The sequence below is a fragment of the Oncorhynchus keta genome, chromosome 30 (assembly GCF_023373465.1).
Source record: "Oncorhynchus keta strain PuntledgeMale-10-30-2019 chromosome 30, Oket_V2, whole genome shotgun sequence".
NCBI classification, from domain to species: domain Eukaryota; kingdom Metazoa; phylum Chordata; class Actinopteri; order Salmoniformes; family Salmonidae; genus Oncorhynchus; species Oncorhynchus keta.
In genome coordinates, this window is record NC_068450.1 from 38,840,354 (window position 1) to 38,853,262 (window position 12,909).

Here is a 12,909-nt window from a genome sequence, read left to right on the forward strand (position 1 = left end):
GGGGGAAACATAACATTGATTCAACGTTATACTTCTCAGGAATCAAAGCTGGAAGGTCGTGTAGAGAAGCTTTCAGGTTTCCATCCTTCCCTCATCATTTCAAATTCATTTGTGGAATCTTTTGTTTGCGCTCCTGCAATTGAAAGCAGCTGTCCAACAATCTGGACCATATGTGAGGTGTTTTGTGTAAATATTGTAGCGCTTGATCCCTGTTTTACGTTTTTCAATTACTACATTTATACAGTCAGCAAACATGATACACTGGAAATATGTCAGTAACCTGATTCTGTGCACCGATGCGTGATTTAACATCAAATGTTACAGTACATAGGATCGCCTCACTATTCCATTGATATACATTGCGGGACTGAATGGTTTTTATTTCAAAGCCCTATCAAATATATTTTCATTCAATCCCGAGGCAATTAACTCATTAACTCACTTTCATTTACAGAAATGCGCCCAGCAGATCGCAGAATTCAAAATGTATATGTCTCCTGAGAAGTTCTCTTTCATCATCAGGTCTGGTGTAAGGCCTCATGGTCTCATGCATTACGTCTCCTCTCAGTGGCTTGGATAAATATTGAACTCCAGCAGCAGCTTCTGCCACTGATCCCCTATTGATACTTCCAGCCAATAATGTAGTCCAACTATTTCAGAGCAGCACATTGAGGAGGTTGCCACTATGGTGCATAAATTAGATTGAAATTGGAGCAGTATGGTAAAACGTTCAACTATTGCAGTAGGCCTCCTTCCCAAGACAATGTTCCAGTAGTACTGCAACTCAACAGTAGTACAGCACCTCGTCAAAACTCACAAGCCACACTTCCATTTGAGGGAACTTCAGTTTAACCGTCCACAGTAATGGGTGAAAGTTCAGTTCAGCATCGTAATTAGTAACAAGTACACGATGAGTTCAGAATGGATCAGGTCAAGAAAGCACTCAATATTTTTTACTGTTACCCATTTTAATAGTATCCAGTGTGCCTTGGCTTCCAAACATGCGATACCTTGACTCTACTTCAATAAAATACTGCAACTGGTGACCATGTGTAGCTTTGGACATCTGTGGAGGGTTTTAATCAGTAAGAGTCTATTGACGCACCTGTGCGTCAAGCTAAGTAACATAATACACAAGTCCCCATCAAAATCAAAATCCGTCAGTTGAAGCTAGAGATATCTGTTTTTTTTGCATGGCCTGTGTCTCGATCCACCGTCTCCGCCTATGTCGACCTTCCGCATCTTTGGCCGACAAAACTAATATGACCACTCTTTGGAAAGATGAGACTCTCACGAACACGATGGTGTTCTCCCACAAGTCACAGGACTTGTTTGAAGGTAACCCATACAAATGAAAGGAAGTATGGAGGTAGTTTAAGGGGTTAAATATGTGTCCAAAAAATATATATATATTTCCTGACACTCCAAAACCTTATTCCAAAACCTTATGATTTTTTCATATATTCTTTAACCATTTATGAATGTTTTATTCAATGGGTTTTTATGGGCTATAGTAGTAAAGGCCAAATCAATATTTTATCAAATCATTTGAAAAAAAAATATATAAAAAAATACCAGAATTCTAAATCAAATAGCTCAATGATCCATGTACGACCATCTTAAAACAATTCCATATGTTAGCTTTGTAGAACCCCGACACCCATTCCAAATCCCATCCGAAAGACGGCACCCTACACAGGGCAATGTCCCCAATCACTTTCCTGGGGCATTGGGATATTTTTTTTAGACCAGAGGAAAGAGTGCCTCTTACTGGCCCTCCAACACCACTTCCGGCAGCATCTGGTCTCCCATCCAGGGACTGACCAGGACCAACGCTGCTTAGGCAAGCCAGCAGTGGGATGCAGTTCATATCACTTATCAGCTCATTTCGAGGAAGCCAATTTTTCACCGGTGCGTTGTGAGTTATTGGAAAAGAGAACTCTTCCTTGTTCGACAGACTGTGCTTGTCAAAAAGAGTGAAAGATTTATGAACAGAATCATAATATTTTGAGGTCGCTTCGCTAGAAGGCTGCTGCGAACCTTTCAACATGTGTGGCATTGTTGCCTTTTCACGGGAGCGCAGCCTGTCGTTGGTGCGGGTGAAGCCCTCCGGGTCCCAGCGGAGAACGTGGTGCTCTCTGTGGTTCACAGTAAGGGTGTTCTCGTGCAGGCCTGCTCCGGGGCCGATGTCTAGTCAGCAGATAAACACTAGACGACTGTCTCCAAATGATGTCCAAACTTAGCTTTCATTCACAAGCCATAAACCCTGCAGCAAAACACAGTAGGCATTCCTTATTAATATATCCATATGCGTTCGTACCCACAGTCAATGATTTGTTGTAATGGGATAAACATAGCCCCCAGATTTCAAACAAAGCTTGATTCAGAAACAATCTGTGGGGTTCTGAACCCTCTTACAAAAGGCTGGTCCGTCTGGCCGCCTACCTTTGCTGATGCACCTGGAGTTTTATGGCTACCAGAGCATCGATGTTTGAATTTTTATTACTATGATTTGCTTTAGAGTTTATTGCAGGGTAAAATGTAACCTTAAACATAACAAAATAACATGTTTTTATGCAATATTTTATCTTTTGGCAACCGGATGAAATTCCTCACCATTATGAGCCGGAGATCCAGAACATTATTATTAGTGAAATCCTCTGTGAATGGTAGTGATTCATGCGTTTTGATGTCCATTTCAACAACACCAACTACTGTTACTCTGAGAAACGTATTGTGTGTTTTGACGTTTGTTTTCAAGAGTGAGACATTCTTGAAATCTTGAGCTGCTTTGGTTGTATTAGTGGCTAGAAAGCCTAATCCTCCATCCACTGTCTCTGAGGGCTTAAACAGGATATTCTATTGCTTCCCGAAGGTCAAAGACCAGATGTGAATGTGATTTGTATTTATTTATTTTTATTTAACCTTTATTTAACTTGGCAAGTCAGTTAAGAACAAATTCTTATTTAATATGACGGTGATGGAAGATTGCTGCACTGATGAGGCTATCTTAATCTCATCTGAAAAAGATCTCTTTGTCCTCTCTTATAACTTAGTGTTGAAAAGGCTTTCAACTGAAGAAGCTATTGTGGGTTGGCCGAAACTTTCCTAATATGGACACTGTACAGTTAGGTTTCTCATCTATAGAGTGTATATGAAAAGAAGACCGATCAATTCATGAGACTGTAATGAAGTGAATCCTTCATTGGACACACAGACAAACATGTGAAATGTTAAATGTTCAGTTTGAGTCCGTCTGTGACTTTTGGATTTACAAAACATTCCACCTGTGTCGAGCACACATCGGTAAATATAAGCCTCCACTGTGGTGAGTGACACATTATTTCAATGTTTCCCCTTTTGAAACTCCAAAACATCCACCATGTTTGTTTGAGAGACCAATTCAATTATTAGTGACTTAAATCCAGCATTTATTCCAAGTCAACCATGTCTAACCCCTGCATGCGATCATTCACGCGTCTCTCATATTGTGGCATGCATTATTGACATTCAATATCAAATAATTCATTCAGAATCATTTACCCCTCGATAATCCATCTTTATAGGCACACAGATACACTTAAAGTTGACTATGTACTGTAGACATTAAATAAGCCCTGACATAAGAGAGCAGGGTCAGGACATAAAGCTACCAACAGGTAAAGGACACTCCAAGCCAAGATGGCAATGATGACTGTTTTTGGTTCTGCTACGGTACCACGTGAGAGTTGTACTGTATGCGTTTGCTGACATGTTCGACAATAATATCTCAGGGGCCCCCTGTTCAATCGAAATCGGAAACCCGGGACGACAGGATAAATCAAAAGCAACATTCTTCAAGCTGACCTTCAAATAAAGTGTTGCCAAAATATGGCAGTCCAATATGGTAGTCGAAACAGTATGTATATAACTGCTTTACTGTATAAGTGCTCTCTGACATAGGTCAAATATGGGTTTAATCCTTCTACGCTAATATTGTCCGATAACTGAAGTTAGGGTCCACAGATATCAATGGCCCCAGTTTTAATGTAAGGATATGAGCCGTTCACATTCCCTTATCAGCGGGACTAGTAAAAAAACGTAAAGCATTCACAGCATCCTTGACGAGCTTAGCGGCAACAGCCCACTCAGTACCAATTCACAGTAACTTGATCGGCCTATTGAGGATAAATATTTTCACAGGCTTTCTATTGCCGTTGTCGTTGGACATTTCAAAACCAGTTGTGTTGCGTTACGAGGCTAAGCAGAGGAAGTGCGTTGTCTTTGAGTCTGACACACAAAACAGGCACGCTCACAGGGTGTGTGGGGGCGGCTGTTTTAAATATGTTAGTGGATATTTTTCTTTAAGCTGTTTTCATGACCAACGAACCCCAGAAAATGTAGTGATTTGCCATGTGTTGGTGCAGCATGATTACAAATGCAGTGGCAGTGCCTTGCTTTCTGGTTGTGTGAATTTCTATTGAGAGAGATGATGTAGGTTTTTACTGCGACCAGTGAAATTTCTGTTGATGACAGCTGGATGTGTTTTACACATTTAAAGGTCCAATGCAATCATTTATCTCAATATCTAATCATTTCTGGGTAACAGTTGAGTACCTTACTGTGATGGTTTTCAATTAAAATGGTAAAAAAAAAAGATATATAATAATTTTGAACTGAACTCTCTTTCTTATTGGTCTATTAACTAATTTACCGCCTGGCTCAAATTTCAGGCTTTTTTTTCAAGCTGCTCTTACACTAAAGGGCATTATCATAATTCACAATTTCACAGTATTATTCCAACCTCATAGTGTGGAAATATATAAAACACATAAAAATAATGTTTTTTGCCTGCACTGGTCCTTTAATTAATGTCTTAATACAATGGTGTCCTTTAAAAAAATGCACTCATCTAAAGTACTTCACAATGAATAGATATGTGTATCACGAGGAAGGAGCCAAAATCGACAAAATATGTTTTGAGTGTATCATTTTGATACTGAAATAATGTATGTGTTTTTATAGGAATCACTCTGACTTTTATGGAGGCCGTTGCTGCAGGTGCAGAAATGATTTTTCCCTCTCTCAGGAAGAGGACTAGTCGATGGAAAGAGATTCAATCTCACACACTTTGTTGAAATGCAGATACACAAAAAAAATATACATGAATGGCTAAATCCCAGTGGTAACGTTGCCGATACGTCCACCATATGCATATCATGCCTTTGATGAAGCTTTGCATGTACAGTATGACAGCTCATATGATAGGAGGATCAGGAAATGGGACGGAGAATCATTTCCACCTGAGACTTGAACCAGAATGGAGGGGCTGCAAGTGGGGATTTCAAAGTCAGGGGATCTCACGGCGAACTTCATTAAGTGGGAGTCCTGAAGTGACTTTTGATATGCAGAGTGCCAGGTGTAAATCCATTCGGGGCTGCAAGTGGGGATTTCAAAGTCAGGGGATCTCACGGTGTACTTAATTAAGTGGGAGTCCTGAAGTGACTTTTGAAATGCAGAGTTTCACATATCTTCCCATAGCAGATGGGAAGTACTGTAGGCCCCTTTTGATCAATGTATTGTACAGTGCACCCGGACTACTTTTTTAAGAGACACTTGGTGACAGGTCCCCTGGTTTTGGCTCTTTTTAAACCAGAAGTTTTGCTTCTAGCTTAACACGACAAGACAGTTCAGCATAGATGTTAACTGTGAGGTTTGTGGTGAGAAAACATAGCAGGGTGCCCAGTCGGAGGCTTCATTCAACACACTGGAATAACCTATGGAACATTTTGACTTGCTTGTCATTTAGGGACAGATTCAATACTGCTGTATTGCTCTGAAACCACAGCCATATTGCTCCTAGTGATAAGGCTATTGTGAACCCCACCTTTAATTCCGAAAAACTGGCTCCACGAAATGAACAATCTAAGAATTCTGCATTTCATCTCTACATTTATGAAATGCAACTATTTATTTCTCCTTTCTGTAAAGTATTTGAAAAATCTATTGCTACAGTCTTCAGAAAGGGGACACGTTTGTCTCCCAAGATCTCCCGAAATCCATTACTTTTGGGAATGTGTGATGGTATCACAGCCAAGCAGTTTCAGATGGCCGAAGCCAGAATTGCTTCCAAATGGGCGTGGGGTTCCAGCCTTATCCCCGGTTCCATTTGTTCCAGGCTTTTTTGGGGGAAAACCAAACATCGATCTCGAGGCCTGCTGAGGTCATCAGATAACAGGACCTCTCTCTCTCTCTCTCTCTCTCTCTCTCTCTCTCTCTCTCTCTCCAGCCTCTTTTTCATTATCTGTGGTTTTATGACTCTACCTCTCCGCGTGCTCTTGAAAACTTCAATAGAGAACTCCAGACTCACCCCGCCAGCTGCTAGCAGGAATCTGGAAACAATATAAAATAACGGCAGAACTGAATGAAGCGTTTTGTTCCCCGTTCGGGTGTGACTACACTCACCCTGTACTCCTGCGCCAATGAGAAAGCGACCAAACGCAGCCCTCATGGTCAATAGCCAATCCCTGCGAGGCACAGCCAATGGTTCTGCCAGGCAGATGACAATGGGTAACATGTACATTTTTTCGCCTTTCTGAAAACTAAATGAGACTAAAAACGACTCATTGTTTCATTGGTTGACAGTGGAGCTCCAAGATGCTCTGTGATGGGTGGGTGCTTGGGTTTGCCTGCCAGAGGTCTCTCAGAGCTCAAAGGAGAAATTGATGTAGTGCAGTGAAACATTCAGCTGTAGCATAGTCTGAAGCTGCTGAACAGACCTCGCAAAATAATCTGAGCTTTTTGAAATCATAATTTCAACCTTGCCATTCCTCTACACAAGGAGGACCTCGTTTGTAAAAAAAAAAAAAATCATACACAACTTTGGGTATTCATTTTCAGGTGGTCTAAGTTTGTATTTTGGGAAAAAAATGTCATAGTCACTTAAACAAAACATTGAAACCAAAATCAAAACACAGCTGTTGCTCCACATATATGTTGCGGCTTTTATGCCATTGAAGGCAGAGGAGACATCATTACTAGTGCAGACAGTTATAACTCCCAATATTCTTGATCAAAAGTTAACTGAGAATTAGCTGTGTTGGTGCATATCTGAAAAATACTGTATGGTTCAATCTGTGAAGACCGATGCTGGAGTCGAGAAGCACGTATAGGGAGTCAAACATTTAATGAGGAACAGACTTGGAACCAGACAGGAACAGCATCAGCACACGGGTAACAAAATTACCTATGAATATGAATGCGGAAGCAGGGAACAGAGCTGGGGGACAGACACTTATAGGGAAGGAAATAACACAGGTGATTGAGTCCAAATGATCGCTGATGCGCGTGACGAGGGATGTAGGTGTGCATAATTATGGTGGTAGAAGTGCGTAATGTTGGGTAGCTCAGCGCCCTCGAGTGCCAGGGGGAAGAACGGGAGCAGGCGTGACACAATTCAGTTCACTGAATGCGATTGGATAGCGTCCGTCCAAGAAACATATCCAAAATGAACATTTCACATGTGAATTAAACGGATATACACATAATCCTCCCATCGCTTCAATTCTTAACAAAAATAGGTTCTCAACCTTTCCTTTGAAACATAACTCTTAAATATTAAGCTCCTTAGATCAAACTGTATCTTCCAAGCAAATTTGGTTTGACGGTAGGCCTTTTAACTTGAAAAGCTCTTTCATATGAAAATGGCCATTCACAGTATTCTTCTCTTAAAGCCCGGTATTCCACACTGAATGATAACTTATTCAATAGTAAGAATTACTTCATAAAACACTATGACGATTTTGACATACTTCAAGTTCTTAGATCAACCACATCCTGAAATGTTCATCTTCAAGTACAGGTCTCAATTAAATCTTGAATTGATGGCGAGGGGGTGAAAAATAGAGCTTTTAGTAAAAGTAAAGATTCTGAAGCCATCAATAGACCCCTGCTTGACCACACAGTACAAGTAGCAATCTGATTCGCTCAGCAACCGATCCAACATCTCCAGTGTTACACTCATTAGCTTTGACAACCATTGACTCCTATCAGGTCCCCAAACCCATCATAATCCATGTTTAGTTCAATCAAATAAATTGTCATTTTGTCTTCGTCCCTTTCCCAGTGATCAACCACAGAGGATTACTATTTTAGATAGACACATCTGTACCCAATTCAATAGCCTTGTTGTCATGGTCAATGACCCCGAGACGATGATAAACATTATCCCAGAGAAGCACTCTGAACATGTAATCCTTTCAAATTTCAGATTTGTACCCCTGAGCCGCCACGACATACTGTATCATGTATCATTCAATTCCTTCCCAAATTGTTTATTGAATAGGTTTGATATTGGCGAATGCTTCAAGCGAATGCCTCGCAATGTCCCGGTGAGGTGCAGAGAGACAACATGTTTACATGTTGGGTCATTAATGGACACAACTATCATGTGGCTTCTTTGGCTCGCTGACACGAATGCCCGCAACGGAGCTGCCTTGCATCAAGTATCACCGAAAGTGCACCAAGATTACAATGTTTTCCTGCGAGCTGAATAAAATTAACAAATAAACAAGCCACGATTGGAACCACATGGCTATCAGAATGCACATGGGCATAGAACTGGGGGGATATTACCTCCGGAAACCATTCATGTACTTAATGAGTACTTAGTGCAATGAAAACAATTTGGTGGAGAGAGATGTCTGTGTTTGTTAATGATTCCCGTAGTTTGTAGTAGTGTCTCTAGTTCGGAAGGCATGGCATATGACCCTAATGTGTTAATGTGACCCTATATGACCCTATGGGTGACATTGAGCACTATACTGAGTGATTTGTCAGTCATAACTTTGGAGAATTTTGTGAATTGTATTGGATGGGATATACAGTATGTGAAAATCATCACAGGTCTTTCCAGAGAGCCTCATTACCCTCACTATATACGGGAAGATACATTTCATGACTTTATAGAAATTACAAATACATTTCAAGTATTCAACTTTCACTGTCTTTGGTTGGTACATTAGTAACTTTAGAATATAAAGACAGAACATTAGAGAAACGCCACATTATCTTCTTTACTACCCTTTTTGTTTTGTAATACCCACCCAGAAATGATTCATTTTGTGAGCTGTCTGTGTGTGTGCTTGGACAAATGTATAATGCATGTATCAAAGTACATCTGTAATTCACTTGTACACGACTGATGCAATTTTCTCGGAATTTTGCCAAGCCAACATTTCAGCTATGAAATGCACCAAAAATTGAGCCATGGCATATCTCTTGGTTTTTAATTATCTACAGTCATGCCTGAAAACCATTAGTGTAGTCATGCCAAAAGAGACACGGGAAAAGCTGGGTTCATCTGCTATGTTCCTCATGCTGCCCACATCACAGCAGCTCAAATGGTGCGACACCCTCTTTAAGGTCCTTCTCCAGTGCCTCGAAGCACATCTGGAGCTGTGGGGTCTGCTCCAAAGTCTCAGGAGGTCCTTGTCACAGTACAGCACGTATCTCCTGGAGGCCTTCCACGACAGAGTCTCTGGAATGGAACAAAAAAACGGTTTGAATAACCCGTTTGTAATTAATTAGCATCTGTCCAAAAGTGCTGCTCGAAACTCGAATCAAGGCTCTCCATTTCCTGGAACAAAAAGCAGTCATGCTCTGTTTTGTGTTTGTGTCCTAAAGGAAAAGTTGTGCTTGAGGACTGTGGCGCACTGCAGCATGGAAAGAGTTTACCCTCGCGGTCGCATCATGGTACAAGAATTAGTGTGATTCATGGTAATTATGCACACATTTCGTGGCAGTCTCTAAGCATACACTGCTGGCTGCTGCTGGATGGAAGGGGAAGCAATGGGGAAGAAGCACACTTTGTGTCAGTATCATGGCTCTTCTCCATCCTAACCCTTCATATCAATCTTCCCTCTGCTCCACCAGGACCATATCTATGATGTTCTAGCAGACCACACTCTTACATAATGCAAGGTTCACCTGTTACTGGATGTAGATTTGCCAAATGTTAACAGAGGGTTTGGTCACTAGTGCTGCATTGTCAGTCTATTTAGGGCAAGCCTAATTGAGCCCTAATGACTAACACCGGATTCGATGAGACAATCGTTGGTGACTCACAACAGCTTTCACCTGGACTGAGAGAGGAAGTAGCTGAGGAGGCCTCTGTGAAATGTTGTCCTGGGAGGCAGATAGCAGCCATTCCCAAATTATTTCTTTGGAGTTGATCATATGTGCCAATTAAGCCATCCATTGGGAGTGTTTGTACATGCAAACCCTTTAATAATGAAAGCAAATTCTTATTAGAATTAAATTAGATATGTATGATGACATATGGCACTTCTCGCCATCTCTTCAAAGCATCAACATTGGACAACAGACATAAATAAATGAATAAGTCCCCTCTCTGAAAATGTCAGTATCCCCAGCCTGTCAAAGTTGGAAATAAGGGGAGAAAACGTATTACACTTTAATGTGGTGGACCTCTCGTAGAGGCTGAATCTTAGAGAAGGAATTCTGCCCTGCATCTCTGCCTGACAGCGGGCGTTGGATCAGGAGGTTGTGGGGAAGCCTGTGAGTGGAAACATCACCTCATGTAAAGATAAGATGGGAGGGGGTCTACAGCTGGAAGAGATTACACCCTCTTTGGAAAAGAAAAGCGAGAAGAGGGGAGGAGAAAACAAAACAACAAGTTAAGGGACAACCTTCGGATATCCTGGTGTTATTTGTTACAGAAGATGTCCCCGTTTATAACGTTTATTGCTGAAAAAGTATCTTGCCTGAAGACAAAGCCGAGTTGAACCGGTTGTTTTTATAAAACACATTTGACATATGCTTTCTATAACCGAAGTTATGTTATGGTGATGTAAGGCTATGTTTCAACATTTCTAGCAAAATGGAAGACTCAGTATCTTACATTAACTGGCGGCTGAATCTTAGAGAAGGAATTTCGCCTTGCATCTCTGTCAATGGGATTTCTCTGCAAGAGAAGGTGGCCCCTGGCACTTTGACAATTTTTGCTCAGTGACATTGTTATTTTAAAACAGCTGCAGAAACATGGATAGATCATACACCTAGTATTTTTAGCATTTTAAAGCAGTTATCCCAAAACAGTTATCAGAAACAATGCAATATGATGTCACCCCTTATACGTGGGTGTCTCTGTATCACCAGTTTCTGACTATTTTCACATTCTTTACGAATGTCTTCATTTACATGCACCCTTTTATATCCCACTGCAAAAAGTGTGCGCAAGATAACCACCACCAATAACAATTCATCTGAATTTGACTGGAACTGCCGATGTCAGCACTTCTGCAGCCTTCTGGAAACTCCATGTTTCCACACTTCTCTGCCCGTGTGAAGCCCTAATTATATGGCTTATCCAGATGTACCCACAGCACACTGGGAGAGGAAGAGGAACCGCCTCACTGGGATGGGAAGTGTGCGTGGGTGCGACTCTCTCGTAGGTGGGAGCTCATACGCACGTTTGTAACACTTCGTAGGCCTACATTTTATACCCATTAATGTTTCACTCACCATACATTTTCCTTACAAGCCAGCACACCACATTCCATAATCGTTGCGGGAGGTGGGCTATGTATGACGTGGTAGCAAGTTAAGTTGAGCCATGTCCCAGCCATGTCATGGACAATATTTAGGCATAACGCTTCATCACGCATGCATCGAATGGCTGGAATCGATGTCACATAGTTATTAATGGAATGACGCCGACATCCCATAATTAAATATGACAGTATAAAGCCACTATGATGTGTAGTCATCATCACCTGTTTATCTATCCCAAATGAGCAGGCATTGATACGTTTAAATCATCACTTGGAACCGGTCCACTACTCCAGAGAGGTGTTTTAAATATAGAGCCAATTGTGGGAGTGATAAATTACTATGGACAAATCCTCCTCCTGACAGATACTTCTGTCAGCAAACAAGGAGGCTCCATGTAGATAAATTCAACGACTTCCACATCATAAATTTAACATGGAATTTGTAGCTCTTTGCTCTTCCAATCCTCCTGTACAGGATTTTCCAATTTTGGACAGATAGGGGGAGGGTCAACATGACTGAGACCTTAAAGCAAAGTCTGGGGATTACAACACTTTTGGGAGCATCATTTTAGGACTGAAATGTTGCGTAGCAAGGTCTACTTTTATGACCGCTGATGTCATATTGGCCTATGAGTGTTATGGCTGTGGACATGTAAGGCAGAAAACTGCTCACAGGCGGGCTGCAAACCACATTGTATCAAAACAACTAACTCAGAGTGAAAATAAGGTGGAGCCAACATGCTCGCACCAAAGCTAATCAATACTGATTAGTAATTCACCATTTGTTGAACTTCTGAACTTCAAGTGGACAAACCTCAGGAAACCTTACCAAATGATGTCATGAATTGGATATGCCCCACGTATGCCCCATCTGTGACATGAATCATAAGCACTGAACTAAACTCACAGAGTTCTGCTTTGTTAAGGAAAAGTGAGAACATGCTCCCATTCTGCATGCCATATATCTAGCCTTGGGTGGGCTGGTGGCTTCATGCTAAATTACATTCATTCTGCACATCTGTCGCTGAGCTCGCGTTGTCCTTTGAAAGGTCTTCCTGACTCCGCAGTTTGGTTAACCCTGATCTGAATGAAAGTTGTGGTCCCCAGCGTGGGGTCCCAGGAGAATATAGTAGGTCTACAGTAGTTTCAGTTGATTTGTATCATAAGGAATGCATGGTCAGAAAATGACACTGTTAAATGGGAAAATGCAAAGGAATGCATTGAATACTTCTATGGGGTATACTGTAATCTGTTGGGTCTGACAGTGACGTCACAATTCCGATGGTTGATAAAGCAAATGGGAAAAATGAATTGAAAGAAAGATGAGTCATGACAATGTGCCCAGTTGAGCTGTCAG